General features: G+C 47.4%; 1 protein-coding gene across 1 annotated transcript in view; it reads left to right on the top strand.

Annotated features, from left to right (window-relative positions):
• Positions 1 to 249: 249 nt before the first annotated feature.
• Positions 250 to 16693, top strand: part of LOC140610430 (C-C chemokine receptor type 3) — a 34805-nt gene continuing 18361 nt past the window's right edge. The window contains exons 1-2 of the mRNA XM_072786510.1: positions 250 to 1050; positions 16147 to 16450. The gene's annotated coding sequence lies outside the window, so the exon portion shown is untranslated. The remainder of the gene's footprint in view (positions 1051 to 16146; positions 16451 to 16693) is intronic.

Here is a 16693-nt window from a genome sequence, read left to right as displayed (position 1 = left end):
TTTCTGACATGCTCAGACCAGCCTCTGCTCCCCGCCCAGAGAGGGCTGCTGGTGTCACCTCCAGGCACTGTGACATCTAACAGAAGACAGGGCTGCTTCTTCTTTTTTGTCAGTTTATAGGAAGAAGGAAGCTCTGACGAGTACTTTGAAAAAAAAAAAAAAAGACCGTCCCCAGAGAAGTGGCTTCTCTCCAGTGAGACCAGGGCAACCCCTCCTTGGCCGTCTAGGGCAGTGCCTGGGTGACAGCCCCTCGAGGGAGAACTCCTTCTTGCTCTTCTTCTGCCACAGGGCGATGCTTAGCAGGAAGCAGACGCTGGAGGGCAGGGTTTGAGAGCTTAGAACAAACCAGCAATGGGAGGTACATAAGCTGCTGAGCAGACCACAGCAGGTCGCAGAGCTAAGCACCCGCAAGAACTGAGCAGTACCTCACTGTCAGGAGGCAGGGAGGAATGAAGAAGGTGACAATACCCTCCATCCCTCAGATCTAAGCTGGAGGCAGTGAGGTGTGTGAACGTGTCCCCTCTTGCTGAACCCCGTGGTGGGCTCCGGCTGGCCCTGGATTCCCTCCCACCTCATTCATCACACACCCATTACAGTGCCCTCCGCCTCTCTCGGATCCTGGGCAGCTGTGGGCCCCAGGTGAGTTAGGCAGGGCCTGGGACTAGTGCTAACTTAGCATCGGCACCATGTGGGAGCTGGTTGAGAAGAAAGATTGTCAGGCCCCATCCCAGACCTGCTGAATCAGAGTTTTCAGGAGCCGGGTTTCGACCCAGGAAGTTGTAAGCCCTCTGGTGCGTCTCATTTATGCTGCAGTTTGAGACTCGTTGCTGTTTGAGACTCGACTAATCAGACACTCGCTGATTAGGGTGTGATGGCAAGACCTGAACACACATCCAGAAATGCAGACTAGAGGCCCACTGAAGGAGAAACTGCGTTTTCACCAGATCCCCCCCAGGGATTTGTTTGCATCTTACGGTGTGAAGACACCCTGGTCTAGAATGTCACGGTCGAGCAGGATATCTGTGTAGGGTTCAAGAGATGCACAGGAAGGTGAGTGGAGTCCAAACATCCTGCAGAGACATTCACACCTCGTCTGGGCTACAGAGATGAGCTGGAGTCTGTCAGGTGGCCAGGGGCAGGAGATGGGTGAAGGATGCCTCTCAGGGTGTAGACGCTCGGTCAACACTGGGTGACTGCTTGTCGCACAGAAGGAGCTCACTAGCTGGGCTGCAAGATAGACTCGACTTCCGGGACCCAGCCTGAGGCTTAGTGGGGACGCCCTGGGTCCTGACCTCGCCTCTGGTCCTTACGCTGTGTTGGTGGGGTTGAGGAGGAAAGTCATGCCTATCATGCCTACCTATTGCTGGCGGGAGTAGAAATTGGGTCCTCCTCCACGGAGGGCTGTTTGGCCATGTCTATCAGAATTGGAGCGTGGGCATCTTTTGTTCTAATTCCACTTGTAGGAATTTATCTTCCAAAGATTTACACGTGTGGCAGGAGATAAGGTTACAAGAATGTCCCCTGTGTTGTGGGGACTAGTTAAGGCATATTGTGCAAATTTCTGTGTTGGTACAAAACACACCCCAAGCTGGAGGGACTGCCAGCGGGGAGGTGTGGATGCTGCAGGTGCCATGTCTCTGGAGGGAAGCACAGTGAACTGCTAATATTCCTGGTCTCTGGTGAGGGAAACAGGTGGCCAGGGGAGAGATGAGGCCTTAGTTTTCACTGTATGTTATTTTGTACCACGTGGCTTGTGTACCAAGTACAACTGCCATCTATCTGCCTGGCAGTCCTCAAAATGTGGCCCAAGGACCCCTAGGGATCTCCCAAACCCACCCGACCTGAGGCGTCCCTAATGTCTCCCCTTTTCCGGATATGTATCTGTGGGTGGCTGGGTTTCCCCCTTAAACTTCATTCAGCGACAGCAATCACAACCGACCCGGGCAGAAGCAGCTGTGGGGATCCGGCCACTCTTCCCAATGACATTTTTTTTCGTCTGGGAAAATATAATTATTTTCCTAAAAGTATGGTTTATGTTGCTAGGTAACAGTTTCATCACTGCTACTTTAAGTGAATCACTGAAAATGTTTTTAAGTTCTCAGTTTTGATTTCTGCAACAGTAGGTAGTAATAATCCACGTACATGAAAGCTCTTTGGTGTGGCATCACACTGTGCGGCGCACGCGTTCCTGAGGCCCAACCGCTGGTGCGGGGCACACCGACAGAGTGAAGTCCTTCCAAGTTCCTGGCTCCGCTCATTAGTGGTCAGTGAACCTGGGCAAGTTAACTATTTTTCTGAGCCGCACACGGGGCGTGTGAATAAAACGGTGCACATTCAGCATTGAGCACATGGCATATACTCAGTAAACACGGTCATGACGGGTCCCTGAAGCCCACAGCCGACTCTGGCTACCCTGCTGCACTTTCAGTGGTGTTCAGTTGGCAGCTTGAACTGGGCCACGGGGAGGGTCCTCACACCAGGGAACCTACATCGGTGGCTTTTCCATTGTTCCCTGCAGGAGAGCTGATGTGGAACGTTGGCCGGCTCCCCACCGCAGGGCAACGACGGCCCTGAATGTACCAGGGGAGGTGTTTGCCCCCCTTTAGTCTTCCATTTGTGAGGGCAGAGGGACCTGATAAGAAATTCTGCATCTGAGTGCATACAGACCTTCAGTCTGGGCAGAATTGAGCTTTTATTTGAACGTCTGCCCTTTGCACACGGAGCTGGGGCCCAGTTCCCTAATTGCAGGGGGGTTCCTTCACATTCCAGATGCACCCACCCACCACTCAGCAGCCCAGACCCATGTTGCTGAGCAGGCTCTCTGACCTTTAGGGGGGTGAGGAATGCCATGTCTGGCCCATGTCTCTCTCTGTCTCTCTGTCTCTCTGTCTCTGTCTCTCTCTCTCTCTCTCTCTCTCACACACACACACACACACACACACACACACACTCACACATGCTCAAGGAAGTTCTATGGCCCGGAGCTTGTGCCTTGGGGCCAGGCTTCTTGTACCCACTTCATACTTCCCTTTTCTGGACTTCTGGTCTCCCTCCCATCTTCCTTTCCAACTTCTGTGGGTTTTTGCAGGGGAGGGGATGGTGGTATTTTGTTCTGTTTTCTGGTCTTCATTTTTGGTGTTTGCTTCCCTCCCCGCAACCCCCCGCCCCCCCGCCCAAGCACCAGCTGGCAGTTTCCCTGTCATTGAAGATCACGTTCAAGTTTTTTCTTTGAGAATCTTTGGTTCTTTCAGCCCTTGTGGACCAGGCCTCCTCAAGGTCACTGAGGGTGGCCAAGGGGAAGATCCATGAAGGGAAGCAACTTCCTGCCTCCTTTGTCCTATAACAGCACTTCCTTCCAAAGTGCCACCAGAGTGCCCCCCACCTCTTGATCAGGGGACTGCCCCTCACCCCGGCATGGCCTCCACATCCAGCTCTGGGGCCTCCCCTCCCATCTTCACTGCTGTCCAGACAGTGCTACTTTCTCATCTTTAATTCTCATTTTGAGCCTCTTGTCCTCTTTCTTTTTCTTTTTCTTTTTTTTTTTAAGATTTTATTTATTTATTCATGAAAGACACACACAGAGAGAAAAGCATAGACACAGGCAGAGGAAGAAGCAGGCTCCATGCAGGGAGCCCAGTGTGGGACTCGATCCATGGATCCAGTCTCCAGGATCACGCCCTGGGCTGAAGGCGGCACTAAACCGCTGAGCCACCCGGTCTGCCCTCTTGTCCTCTTTCTGATGCTTCCAGGTGTGCCTGTTTCATGAGATCTCTGCAAAGAGGACTCAGAGCCCCTTCAAAGGCCTTTACAAAGATGGCTGTTGGGGACCCTTCCGGGTTGGATGAATTTGAGGCCAGTTACACCTCTCTACCCTGGGCTTCCATTTCTCATGAGTTTTAGTGACAGAGAGTACTGGGGAGGGACTGTCCTGGGAGAAGGGACAAAGACCTCTAATCCTCGAAGCTCAAGGAGGGAAGTCTGTCAGTATGGCCTACTTGGGGGTCTAAAGAAATTACCAGGGGGAGACAGAGATAGAACCAAGGGACTGCCCTCCCCAGAGTTATACAGGAGTAGAGAGGAGGGTGCCTGGGTGGCTCAGTGGTTGAGTGTCTACCTTTGGCTCAGGTCATGATCCTGGGGTCCTGGGATTGAGTACCCCATTGGGCTCCCCACAGGGAGCCTGCTTCTCCCTCTGCCTGTGTCTCTGCTTCTTTCTATGTGTCTCTCATGAATAAATAAAATCTTAAAAAAAAAAAAAAACTGAAATGTAGAGAGGACAATGGCTCTGGCTAGAAGGGCCTGCCATGACCCAGTCCTTTGGAGGGTAAGTCAGACCCTGGCACAGGCTTCCTCAGGCCTGACACAGGCCTGACATTGAACATCTTCCTGAGGTCCAGGCAGTAGAATGCCTATTTCAGAAGGGTGAGGTCAGAAGAAGCAGGATCCCATGCCACACCACTACCATGGATCCCCATCAATGCGGCCACCCTGCTCCCTAGCCATGGCCCTAAAGTGTGGTCTCTGGAATTCCTGGGTGGGCAGGGTAGAGGAAAAGAAATGGAGGCGTTACAGGGACAGATGTATTTCCAGCCCAGTTGGGCACGTGAGGCAGCACTCCAGTCTGGGTTGTGACAGGGAAAGGGGCTGCCCACCTGGCTGTGTAGCTGTCTCTTATCTCATTTGTCTCTCTCTTGCTGCTGCCCAGCCACCCAGACAGCCTTAGGCTGTCTCCTTGAAGGGTGCCACCAGGCCGGCAGAGAGCCAGGGTGCCCCTTTGCTTTCTGGGGCTGCATCAGAGAACTGGCTCTGCAGGGCTTGGGTTCTACTTTCCTACTGTACACTGCCCCTGCCTTGCCTCACTGTCTAAGCATCTCCCAGCAAGCAATGAGCACCCCAGCATGCCAGCCTTTGGTTCGAATTATGGCTCTATCAGATGCCAGTCATATGATCTTGGGTGATATTCTTTACCACTTGTCTGAACCTCAGTCTCTCCATCTATAAAATGGGCATGTTGATATCTCTTCCTTCAGAATATTGCAAGAATTAAGTGTGATTTACTACATGCCTGGCACTTGGTTCAGCTGGTGGGAATTATGTGGCTCTCTATTTCTTCAACACAAGCTTTAATCAAAGCAGCAAACATGGGTGGAGTACCTCCTGAGTGTAAAAAAACTATCCAAGAACTCCCTTCCCCCCCACCTCCATGCCAAAAAGGGGAAGGAGAGAGTATCTCAAGGAAGTGCCCGAAAAACTTCCCCTCCAGCCTCAGCCCAAATTAGCACTTATGGTTGTGCACGCGTTGTTTTAAAACTTGGATTCTGAGCCTATTTATGTATTGACTAACACACACTATCTTATTATTTCATGGAGCCTGTGTTACATCTTTTTTTTACAACTAGATTGAAAGCTTCTCAGTACCTGGCCCCATGCCCTGTCCTTTTGCGTGGGTTTTCCATGGTGCCTAGCACTAAATTGCAGCACAAGAGGTGCCAAGATCCAGACCTGCACATTAAGGTTGAAGCTTTTATGTGTGCATGACCACAGGTGAGGGTGGAGTTTGACATCTTTGGTCCAGAGTAACATTGTCAGGCATCTGCTTAAATAAATTCCTTGTCCCATTTTATTTGGCCCCAGTTCTGGGAGTGAGAAATCTTCTTGCTCCTGAGGAAGAATTGAGGGGAGAAGCAACAAGTGGGAGAGACTTGTGTCCTGTGGCTGGTCCAGAATCTGGCCAGGCAGGGGCTGGCCCAAGGCTGAGACCCTGGTAGAAGTATGGGAGAATGGCTGGTGTCTCTAGCAGGGTCCAGAAGCTTCAACCTGGGCATTGTTGCAACTGGAATGAGCGTCAGGGGGTTGCCAGGAGCTGGGTAGAAAGGGCAGGAGTGCCCATAGCCAGAAACAGGCCGAGGTACCCCCCTTGGATGAGGGACTCATAGAATAGATTAAAAACTCCTAGCAGTCAATTTGGAAATGATAACTTAATTTTCTTTTAAATAGGCCAAAGACTTCACAGAAGAGGATATCCAGTTAACCAACACATATATGAAAGTGTACTTGATATCACTGCTCATTTGAGAAATGCGAATTAAAACCACAGTTTTAGATAAATAGATTAGAGATAGCAGCACAGGGATCCCTGGGTGGCACAGCGGTTTGGCGCCTGCCTTTGGCCCAGGGCACGATCCTGGAGACCCGGGATCGAATCCCACGTCGGGCTTCCGGTGCATGGAGCCTGCTTCTCCCTCTGCCTATGTCTCTGCCTCTCTCTCTCTCTCTCTCTCTCTCTCTCTCTGTGACTATCATAAATAAATAAAAATTAAAAAAATAAAAAAAAAAAGAGATAGCAGCACATACCCACTAGGATGACTAAGGGAAGAAGAAAGGAAGGAGGGAAGGAGGGAAGAGAGAAGGAGAGAGAGAGAGGGAGGGAAGGAGGGAAGGATTCCTAGGAGCAGTCAGTACCAGGTGTTGGCGAGAATGTGGGGTCAACCGGAACTCTCACACACGTTGGCAAAAGTATAAATCGACACAACCACTGAGGAGACCATTTAGCAGTATGTGAAGTAAAACATATGGTTTCTTTATGACCCGAAAATGCTACTGCAAGCTATATACCCAAGAGAAAGAAGTACATATGAATCCAAAAGATAAGCACAAGACTGTTGCTAGTAGCTTTATTCAGAATAGTCCCAAACTGAAAATCCCAAATTCCTGTCAACAATAAAATGGGTAAATTTTTTTTTTAAAGATTTTATTTATTTATTCATGAGAGGCACAGAGAGAGAAGCAGAGACACAGGTAGGGGGAGAAGCAGGCTCCATGCAGGAAGCCCGATGCGGGACTTGATCCTGGGACTCCAGGATCATGCCCTGGGCCAAAGGCAGGCACTAAACCACCGAGCCACCCAGGGATCCCCTAAAATGGGTAAATTGTGATATATTCATATGATGAAACGCTACACAACAATATAAAAGAATAATCTGCTGCTATTGTATATTACTCCATTTCTATTGAGTTCAAGAACAGTCAAAACTAATCCATGGAGATGGAAATAAAATAGTAACTACCTCCCTGGGTACTAACTGGAAATTACCCAGTCAGGGAATGTTCTGGCTTCTGGCAACGTCCTGATTGGTGTATACACACCTGCAAAATTCTAAGATTAGTGTGCTTCAGGCATTTTACTGGATGCATCCTGCATTTCAACTTAACAATCTTTTATTTAAAAAAAAAAATTTGAGATAAGTTGCCCAGAACGTGACTTCTGGGTTATACTGTAAGCACGTGTTCTAGTTTTGTAAGAAACCGCCGAACTCCTTCCCAGGGTAGCTGTATTATTTTAGAATTACACCAGCAATGTGTGAGTGACCCAGCATTTGATTTTGTCACTTTTATTTCAGGCATTCTGACAGGTATGTGGTAATATCTCGTGGTAGTTTTCATTTACATTTTTCTAATGTCCTATGATACTGAAGATGTGTTCATGTGCTTACTTGCCTTCTGTATGTCTTCCCAGGGAAGTGTCCATTTATGTCTTTACCCGTTTTCTAACTAGATTTTTTGCTTTTGAGTTTTAAGAGTGCTGTACCTTTGAGATACAAATATTTCGCTGGATATGTTGTTTACAAATATTTTCTCTGAGTCTGTAGCGTGTATTTCCATCTGCTGAATAGAGTCACAGAGGAAAGGTTTTCATTTGGATGAAAGCTAATTTATCCGTTTTTCTTTTTATGGATGGCACTTTGGGTGTCAAGTGTAGGAATGCTTGACCTTGGCCCAGATGCCAAAGATTGCTCCTTTGTCATCTTCTGGAGTCTTCCAGTTTTACATTTACAATTAAGGCTGTGATTGATTTGAGTTAATTTTTGTGTGAGATGTGAGATTGAGGCTGAGGCTTATATTTTCTTTGTGCCCATGGATATCTACTGGCTTTAGCACCATTTGCTGGAAGGGCTGTCATGGCGCCTTTGTCAAAAAGCAGTTGGACATCTTTGTGAGTCCAGTTCTACATTTTGTGTTTTGTTCCATTGATTTATCTGTCTGTCCTTCTGCCAAAACCACACTGCCTGGATTCTTGTAGCTCTGTATGTATGACATCTCAAATTCCAAATCCTGAAATTAGATAAAGTGACTCCTCTGGTTTGCCCTTGTTTTCAAAACTTGTTTTTAGAGATTTGAAGTCTTGTGACTTTCCATACAAATGTAAGAATAATCATCTTGTCTATGTCTTTTTCTACAAAAAGACCTTGGCAGGATTTTAATCTAAATTGTTTTATGTATATAGATCAATTGGGGGGAAAACTGACCTCTTTACTATGTTGAGTTTCCCAACCCATGAACATAGTCTGTCTCTCTCCATTTATTTTGGTCTTTGGCTTATTTCGCCAGCATTTTGCAGTTTCCAGCATTGAGTTCTGCAAATGTATTGTTAGAATGATACTTAAGTATAATCTAAAAGCCTTTAGGAGCAATTGTAAGTGTAATTGTGTTTTCAATTTTGGTTTCCAAGTGTTCATTAATATATAAAAATGTGATTGATTTTTCTTCATTGGGTTTTTCTTTCCCTTGGCAACCTGGCTACATTCAGTTATTAGTTCTGAGTTCTTTTGTAGATTCTTCAGGATTTTCTCCACAGATGACTGTGTCATCCTCCAACAGGGACTCAATTTTTATCTCCTCCTTTTCAATTGGCATGTCTCTCATTTCCTTTTCTTCCTTATCGCTGTCTAGGATCTATGGTTCGGGAGGAGTGGTGAGAATGGACATCTTGCCTCCTTCCTGATCCTAGAGGAAAGCACTCAATCTCTCACCCGCAAATTTGATGCAGTCACTGGCTCTCTGTAGTTGCCGTTTATCACGTCAAGGAAGTTAATATTCATAGTTCACTGAGATTGTTTACCATGAATAGTCAACTATCTTGTCAAATGCTTTCTCTGTGTTACTATTCTGCAAATAGGTTCATTTCTTGTAAGATTTTCCATTTATGAGCATGATGTTGTTCATGGTATTTTCTCATGACCCCTTTTTTGGCTGAAGAATCTGTAGTGATATTGCCTGCTTCAATCCTGACATGGATTGGTGATTGGTTGCTTTCTCTCTCTGTCTCTGTTTCTCTCTTTTATGTCTTGCTAGAGGTTCACCATTTTTAATGATTTTTTGGGGGGAAAACACATTTTTGTTGCATTGATTTTGTGTGTTGTTTCTGTTTTCAGTTTTATTGATTTGTTTTGTTCTTCTTCCTGCTTACTTGGGTTTATTTTGCCCTTTTTCTAGTTTCTTGAGAAGGAAATAGATTACTGATTTGACACTCTTCTAACATAAGCATTTCGTGTTGTCTGTTGGCTTCTCAGAGCCACCTTAGCTACCCCCCACTGATGTTGACTGGTTATATTTTTGTTTTCACCTAGTTCTATGTATTTTTTAAAAATTTCCTTTGAGACTTCCTTGTTGACTCATGTTTTTAAATTCAAGTATTTAGAAACGTTCATGTCATCTCTCTGTGATTCATTTTTAGCTGATTCCATTTTGGTCTGAGAATGGGAATTCTGTAGAATTCCCAGCTTTTGAAAAATATTTGAGGCCCTGGATGTGGTTTATATTGGGAAATGTTCAGTGGGCACTAAAAAATTTTTTCTGGTTGCGAAGGAGTTGAAATCCTATATTAATTCCCTTTCTGGCCAAAGTTACCTACAGAAGCCTTTTTTCATGGCCAAACTCTGACTGATAGAGGACGGTTATATCCCACACTGCTCAGCAATCCATCCCTTCTGTACTTTCTACCTTCTTTTCTCCAAACTCTTTCTCATTTGCTGTCCCATTGCTGAGTGTATTCCCTTTTGGCCCTGCACAGCCTGGTGACAGTCACATCTCTCTTCCCAGACCTCATGTCACACACCCTCCCCATGCCACTCAATCCTTCTCTTACCTACAGAAATTTCTCCTCTGTCAAATTAAAAAAATTTGTGCCCTCCTCACCCCCATCATCTCATTAAGAACTTTCTTTGTGATTCATTCTCCTTAGAATGCAGAGAGAATGCAGAGAAGACTATAAGGAGAGAATAACTCTTGCCACCTCTTGGGCTGAGTTGACCGCACCCTTGGATCGGTGGTGCATTCGCCTTTTTTTTTTTTTTTTTTTTTTGCATTCGTCTTCTTGACCATCTGCTCTGGGGTCTAAGTTGTGGGAAGCTTTTTCTAGAGTCTAGAATCCTTCTAGAATCTTTGAACAACAATGAAATCTTGGTAATCTTGATGGTTTGGGTTATTTTGAAATCTTCTGCTATTCCATAGCTCCCATGGGAGTGGGAAAATGCTGTCAATTTGTTCTTCTCCATGCTAACAGCAGAGCATTTAGGAGTCCAGAAGGATCGAGGCACGTTGGATGGCTGTGTGGCCACGATGGGTCATGTAATCTCACATTGCTTTCATCATCACCTGTAATTTGGACACCTATAAATCGTGATGATAACCTGACAAGCCATGGTAAACCCTTGGCATGAGACTGTTCAAAAGATGATCATTGTTCTCATTGTGTGTTATTTTGTGGTTGTTGCTGTGACATCATATGGCAGTATTTCTTGCTCCTTCCACTTCCTAACTGTCTTTTCAGCTTCCAAGAGCTCTATGCATACCTGTGAATGTTAATAATTCCTGGGTACACCAAGAGACTACCTGTCGAGCCTCTCTTGCATTTTTGTGTGGTCATAATCAGAGTTCTAGCCTGTGGAATTGGTACAAATGTGATGTGAGCAATTTCTGGGCCTTCTCACAAACACTTTCATACTCTTTCCCCTACCTCTTGGGTGAGGCAGCTGTATACATTTTGATCTTTATTGATATCAGACTCACCATACATAAGGTGCCTCACTCCCTGAAATAAGAATTGGAGGCAGACTGCCACCGATCAGTGATCTTGACTAGCTATACATGACCAAGAAATGCATGTTTAAGCTCATTATTCATTTTGTAGTTTGTGAGTAACTAGCATTTTCCTAACTGGTGTAGAAATGGGTACCTTGAAGTGGTGCTGTACAAAAACCTAAAATATGTAGTATTGGCTTAATGTTCAGGCAGTGGGCGGCAGAGAAACTGATCTCAAGAACTGGAAAGATGTGGTTGCCTGGAGTTGGGGGCAGAAGGAGGGATGGACAGCAAAGGAGCTCAAGGAATCTCTTGGTGGGGGGGGGATGCAAATGTTCCATATCTTGACTGTGGCAGGTGTTTTCCAGATACATATGAGCATCGAAATTCATCAAATGGATGCAGTATATTGTCCAAAACACTTTCATACTCTTTCCCCTTAATAAGTTGATGCCAAAAAGCAACTGCCATCTATGGTAAACTTCCTATTTTCTCTCAGGTTTCCAGACCCTGAGGTGAGGATCCACATGGGAGTGATTTATTTTTATTGTTTTATTTATTTTTTTTTTAAATTTTTAATTTATTTATGATAGTCACAGAGAGAGAGAGAGAGAGAGAGAGAGAGAGAGAGGCAGAGAGAGAAGGCAGAGGGAGAAGCAGGCTCCATGCACCGGGAGCCCGATGTGGGATTCGATCCCGGGTCTCCAGGATCGTGCCCTGGGCCAAAGGCAGGCGCCAAACCGCTGCGCCACCCAGGGATCCCTATTTTTATTGTTTTAATTTAAATTTTAGTTTGTGAACAGCCAGTGCAATACTGGTTTCAGGAGTAGAATTCAGGGATTCATTGCTTACATACAACACCCAGTGCTGATCCCAACAAGTGCCCTCCTCAATATGCATCCCCCATCTAGCCCCTTCCCCCCCTCCCCCCACCTACGTCAACCCTCAGTTTGTTCTGAGTGCTCTCAGAAACCACCAGCAAGCAAGGGAATGAGAAAGCAGGACAGGCTGGGAGGTAACTGGCAGGAGTGACCTCAGGCAAAGTCACCCCTCCACCCGATGTGCAGAATGCTTGTTTTCTTCCAATTGTCTTTTTTTTTTTTTTAAAGATTTTATTTATTTATTCATGAGAGACACAGAGAGAGAGAGAGAGGCAGAGACACAGGCAGAGGGAGAAGCAGGCTCCATGCAGAGAGCGCAATGTGGGACTCGATCCCAGGACCTTAGGTTTACAACCTTAGCCAAAGGCAGATGCTCAACCACTGAGCCACCCAGGTGTCCCCCATTGTCTTTTAAGAAATGGAGAATTAAAGCACAGATGTTCTGACATAAAAGTCAGCTGCTGGATCTTGCGCATGGGCTCCTGGAGCTGGATGGGGTCCAGGCCAGCTGCACCACGCCTCCCCCAGCCCCGCCCTCTGCTCTAGGGATGCAGCAGGGCAGGGTGGTGGGGAGTGTGTGTGTGGGGGCTTGGCTGGGATCTGGTGGCCGGGGAATCCAGGCCCAGCCCTACTGTGTTCTGGCTGTGTGATCTTGGGCTCATTGCTTAACCAACTCACTTCAGTTCCTCCTCTGCAAATGGTAAAAACAGACACACAGGCTCACGGAGAGATGTTTACTCAAAATGAACCACGTAAAGCCCTTAGCAGAGGCCCTCGCATGACACAAGTGCTCAGAGAAAGCTGTTTTTATCATTCAACCACCGTTTCTCTGCCCTTCCCCCCCTCCTGCAACTTCCCCACTATGGACAACAGCCCCCACCCTCTGTCACTCCTGGTAGCTGTGAGTCCCCTATGTCCTCTTGTATTCAGAACACCCCTACACTGGCTCTTTTATACCCGCCTCCCCAAGAGACTTTGGCACATTTTTTAATTCGTTCAGTATTCACACTGTGCAAAACAGAAGCTTGGCACGTTTAAAAGTATCCAGATTAACCTTGTTTTGTGAAAATGAACTATCAGTGGGTAGCTTTCCAGCCACTGGGGTTCATGGTAGCCTCCCATACTCCTCACCATACTCCTGAGTCGTGAACAAAGCCAGAAATGAAATTTTCTTGAATGGGAGAAACATTGCTGGCTGTTATTTGGAGAAAGAAAAATGAGCTTAAGGTTCTATTAGCTACCATCCCTTACAGATTGTTTCTCTTGTCTTTTTCTCCCCTCCCCCTCCCAGTTCCCCCTTCTCTCTCCTTTCTTGCATTTCTTGACCATCTCAGAGTGTAAGGTAACACAGAAGAAAGGACTTCATTTATTCTACTCCACTGACATTAGGTATGTTCGCTCCTGCTTATTTTCAAGTGTGTTGTATCCCATACCCAGGAGAGACAACTGTGTTTTGTGCATCATTTCTAAGTCCTTGCAAACCTTTTTCTTCACTATCCTATTAATTTGCTAATTTTTACACTAGATTTTTGGTGTTTATGCCAAAGAATAAAAAGGAACAAAATGAAACACATAAAATGGTGAGATGGACCATGGTGCCAGCCCAGAGCCTCATGGAAATGGCCTCGTAGGGCCTGGGGCCTGTTTTCAGGCTAATCTAAATACACAGGTAATGCTAGTCCAGATCCCTGAGAAGCAGACACTAAGAAGGTTTTATACTGGTCAGAGTTTGTTGGGGTAAGCACCATGAGGGGACATGGGTGAGGGCCAGGAGAGGTGGGGAGGGCTGTCAGGCCCCACGTAGAGTGGAACAGGATGGCAGAAGCGTGCTGGCCATCTCACAGACTGAGGGATGTTTGGCGTAGCACTGGGGAGTCCTAGCCCTAAAGTCAGCCAGCAGAGGAGGAAGGTGTCCCAGGAGTGGGCCTGCATCAGCATCCCCACTGTGCTGGGTCAGGGGCAGATGGGGACCATGGGACGTGTGGCCTTGGGACAAGCACAGCGCTGACTTCAGAGCCCGGCAGCGGGGCCTTGGTCAATTCCACACCACGCAGCTGGAGGTGTGCGAGGTACGTGCTCATGGCCACCACGAGGGAGGGTTTGCTCCATTTCTGGTTTAATTCTGGATTTGAGTTGGAGGCCAATGCTGAGGCTAGACTCCACTTTCCTGTTTTCTGCACATCTCGAGAAGTCCACTACCTCCCCAGCTAACAGCTTCCACGAGTTCACTCTGGCCCTTCTTGTGAGCCATCCAGGAGGGGGAAAGTCATGTTGGTAAAGGCTTGCTTCTGTAGATTTTTGAGCTTCCCAGGAGAGCAGTGTGCTGTGGACAGAGGGGATTCAGAGGTACAGTGGACCACCAGTAAGCCAGAGGCAGGCAGGGCTGGCCATCTGGGCCCTTCCACTAACCCGCTGGGAAAATGTTACGGAAAAGACCTGCATGGTCTGAGCTCAGTCTCCATGCCCCGGAGACCTTGTACCTGGGAGCTGGTGACCAGAAGATAGGTGCAATTCAAGGAAATGTGTGCTCTCTGCTGCTCTGCCAATCACTTCCTTTCACACGCTCAAGGCTGAGGTTGACCTGACCTCTCCTGCAAAAAAACTTCTTGGCCTCTCATAGCTTCGGATGGTGTTTTGTTTGTTTGCTTCTCTTGCCCATGCTCCTATATTCCTAAGCTGTCTTCTCTTTGGTTTGTTGTTGTTTTGGTTGTTTGGTTGTTTTTCCTCCAAAATGTTTCTGTTTTAGTTTCTGTGACATTGAGAATCTGGAAGATCACAGAGTATTTGAGGTGTTTGAGGTCAGGTTTTCCTGTGAGCTGAGCACTTTGAGTGGCCTGAAAGAAGCTCCAGAAATCTCTTGCCCCTCTAGGGAGAGCCAAGACAGAGCAAGCCCCTGTGGACCTCTGGGAAACCTCCTCAGGTTCTGTCTGTACATTTGGACACCATGTCATCCTTGTGGTCAGTGGAAGCTCGGTGCACCTTTCCTTCAGATGGTAGGATAGTGGAGGAGAAGCAAGTACTCAGTGGATAGTCTACACTCTGGGGTGGAGCCCAGCTTTGCCCTTTACCCTCCCTGTGGCTTTTGCCAAGTCCCTTGACATCTCTGTTTTCTCATCTACAATGTGGGGGTAACAAGACCACCCCTGCCCACCTAGTGGGCTCCTATAAAGACCCCCTATCAATATGATAGAATGGGCCAGAAAGCAATTTGCAGCTGCGCTGTGTGCTGTGTCTATATGCTGAGCCATCACAGACCAGCATCTCCCAGAGCTCTAAGGAATCCCGGTCCTGAAGAATGTTAACAGGTGTTCTTTGAAAGAAAACAATTTTTGTTTCTACATTAAAAATAGGTTTGGGAAATGCTAGGTTAACAGAGTTTAAGTGGTTCTACACTGCGGGATTTCTCAGAGACTTCAATGTGCTGTGAATCTCCCTGAGTGTTTTCCAACAGTGCATGAGAGAATCTTCTTTACGTAGGAACCTGTGGTTCGCACACAACACCCTCTAGTAGAAGTGCCGTCTGAGATAACACAGCCATCCTGGAGGACAGAAGGCATCAGTTTTGGTGCCAGCTCTTGTGGTAACGCTGGATCACAGGAGTCACCAAGCACATTGGATGGATTAGTTAGTTTAATCAACACACGGGTAACCGGGAGCCATAACCTGCAGGACCTGAGGTTCTTGATACCAAAACCAGCCCAAGAGAATCCCTGACATGGGAAGAGTCTGACCAGGATCTCCCAGAGTCACCACATGCCCTTCCACAGCCCACATAGAGGCTTGTGAGTCCTGTTTCCACCAAAATCATATATGGTCATATGTATCCTTACATAAATTAACCCCCATCAGAACTTTCTTTAAATCTTAATCTCCCAGTTGATGACAAAATGGTCCACTGAGCAGAGCACCCAGTGGACAGGCTCCCGTGGTTGGTCACTTGCACATGGAGCACGCTGTGGGGTCCATTCCTAGAGGAGTGCACATGGAGCACGCTGTGGGGTCCATTCCTAGAGGAGTGAAGCTGCTGCTGAACTCCACACTCCCCGGCCATATACCCCAAACTACTGTTTTCTGCCCGAGAACCATCATCTTCTTAGACCTCTTTCTGTTGACTTTCTTCTACCACCATTGCCAGCACTTGGCTTGTTCCACCCGGTAAGGAAGTTCTTGGGTTGCTTCAATCACTCCAGAAGAAATTCTAAGTCCACAGTGAGAGGTGGTCGGCCATGTACCAGATAGAGGGCCCACTCCCTACCCAGCCCTGTCCCTGCCACTCACCCACCTTCTCCTGAAGGTCACTTGGTATGAACACCCAGCTTCCATCCTCTCCCCACCACAGGAAACGTGGTGACATTTGAATTTGGAGGCAGGGAAGGCTTGGCTCAGCTCTATCTTCTTTCCCCAGGAAGGAGAGTTGCCTGTGGCTCTTGGTGTTGACTGCGCCTTGGTAGATGAAGCATCCAGCTCTGCTGTTTGGGGAACAGGCTACTTTTGGGTCCCTCAATATCTTCACTTGCTCAGAACCAGAGAGCAAAGGGGACAGGTGAGGAGGGCAGGGGTGCTTACTTCTCTTCAGATGATTCGGAGCTTCAGAAAACTGGGTGAGCCTTGAATACCACAGAAGTTCTGCGGAGGTGGCAAGGACCAAGCACCTGTTGCGGTGACACCGTCGTCCTGGTCAGCACCAGTTGGACTGTTTCCACAAGCAGGTACTGGGTGCAAGGTGCTTTCAGGGCCACCTCACCTGACCCCCTGTCCATGTGTGATGTTTGCAGAAGAGGAAGCCAAGCTTAGTGCCAATGACCTGGACTCAGAGTTCAGTCTTTTGAAGCTGAAAGGGATATCTTCCCAGGGAGGCTGGGCCTTGACTGCAGATGGGGTGTAGACCAGCAGAGAGGGAAGAGGGTGGGACTGAGGCGGGCAGGTCTGAGCCCCACATGGGGCTTGAATGG

This window comes from Canis lupus, chromosome 19 (genome assembly GCF_048164855.1).
Source record: "Canis lupus baileyi chromosome 19, mCanLup2.hap1, whole genome shotgun sequence".
Taxonomy (NCBI): domain Eukaryota; kingdom Metazoa; phylum Chordata; class Mammalia; order Carnivora; family Canidae; genus Canis; species Canis lupus.
Note: the sequence above shows the minus strand (reverse complement) of the source record. Positions and strands in the feature narration are given on the sequence as shown.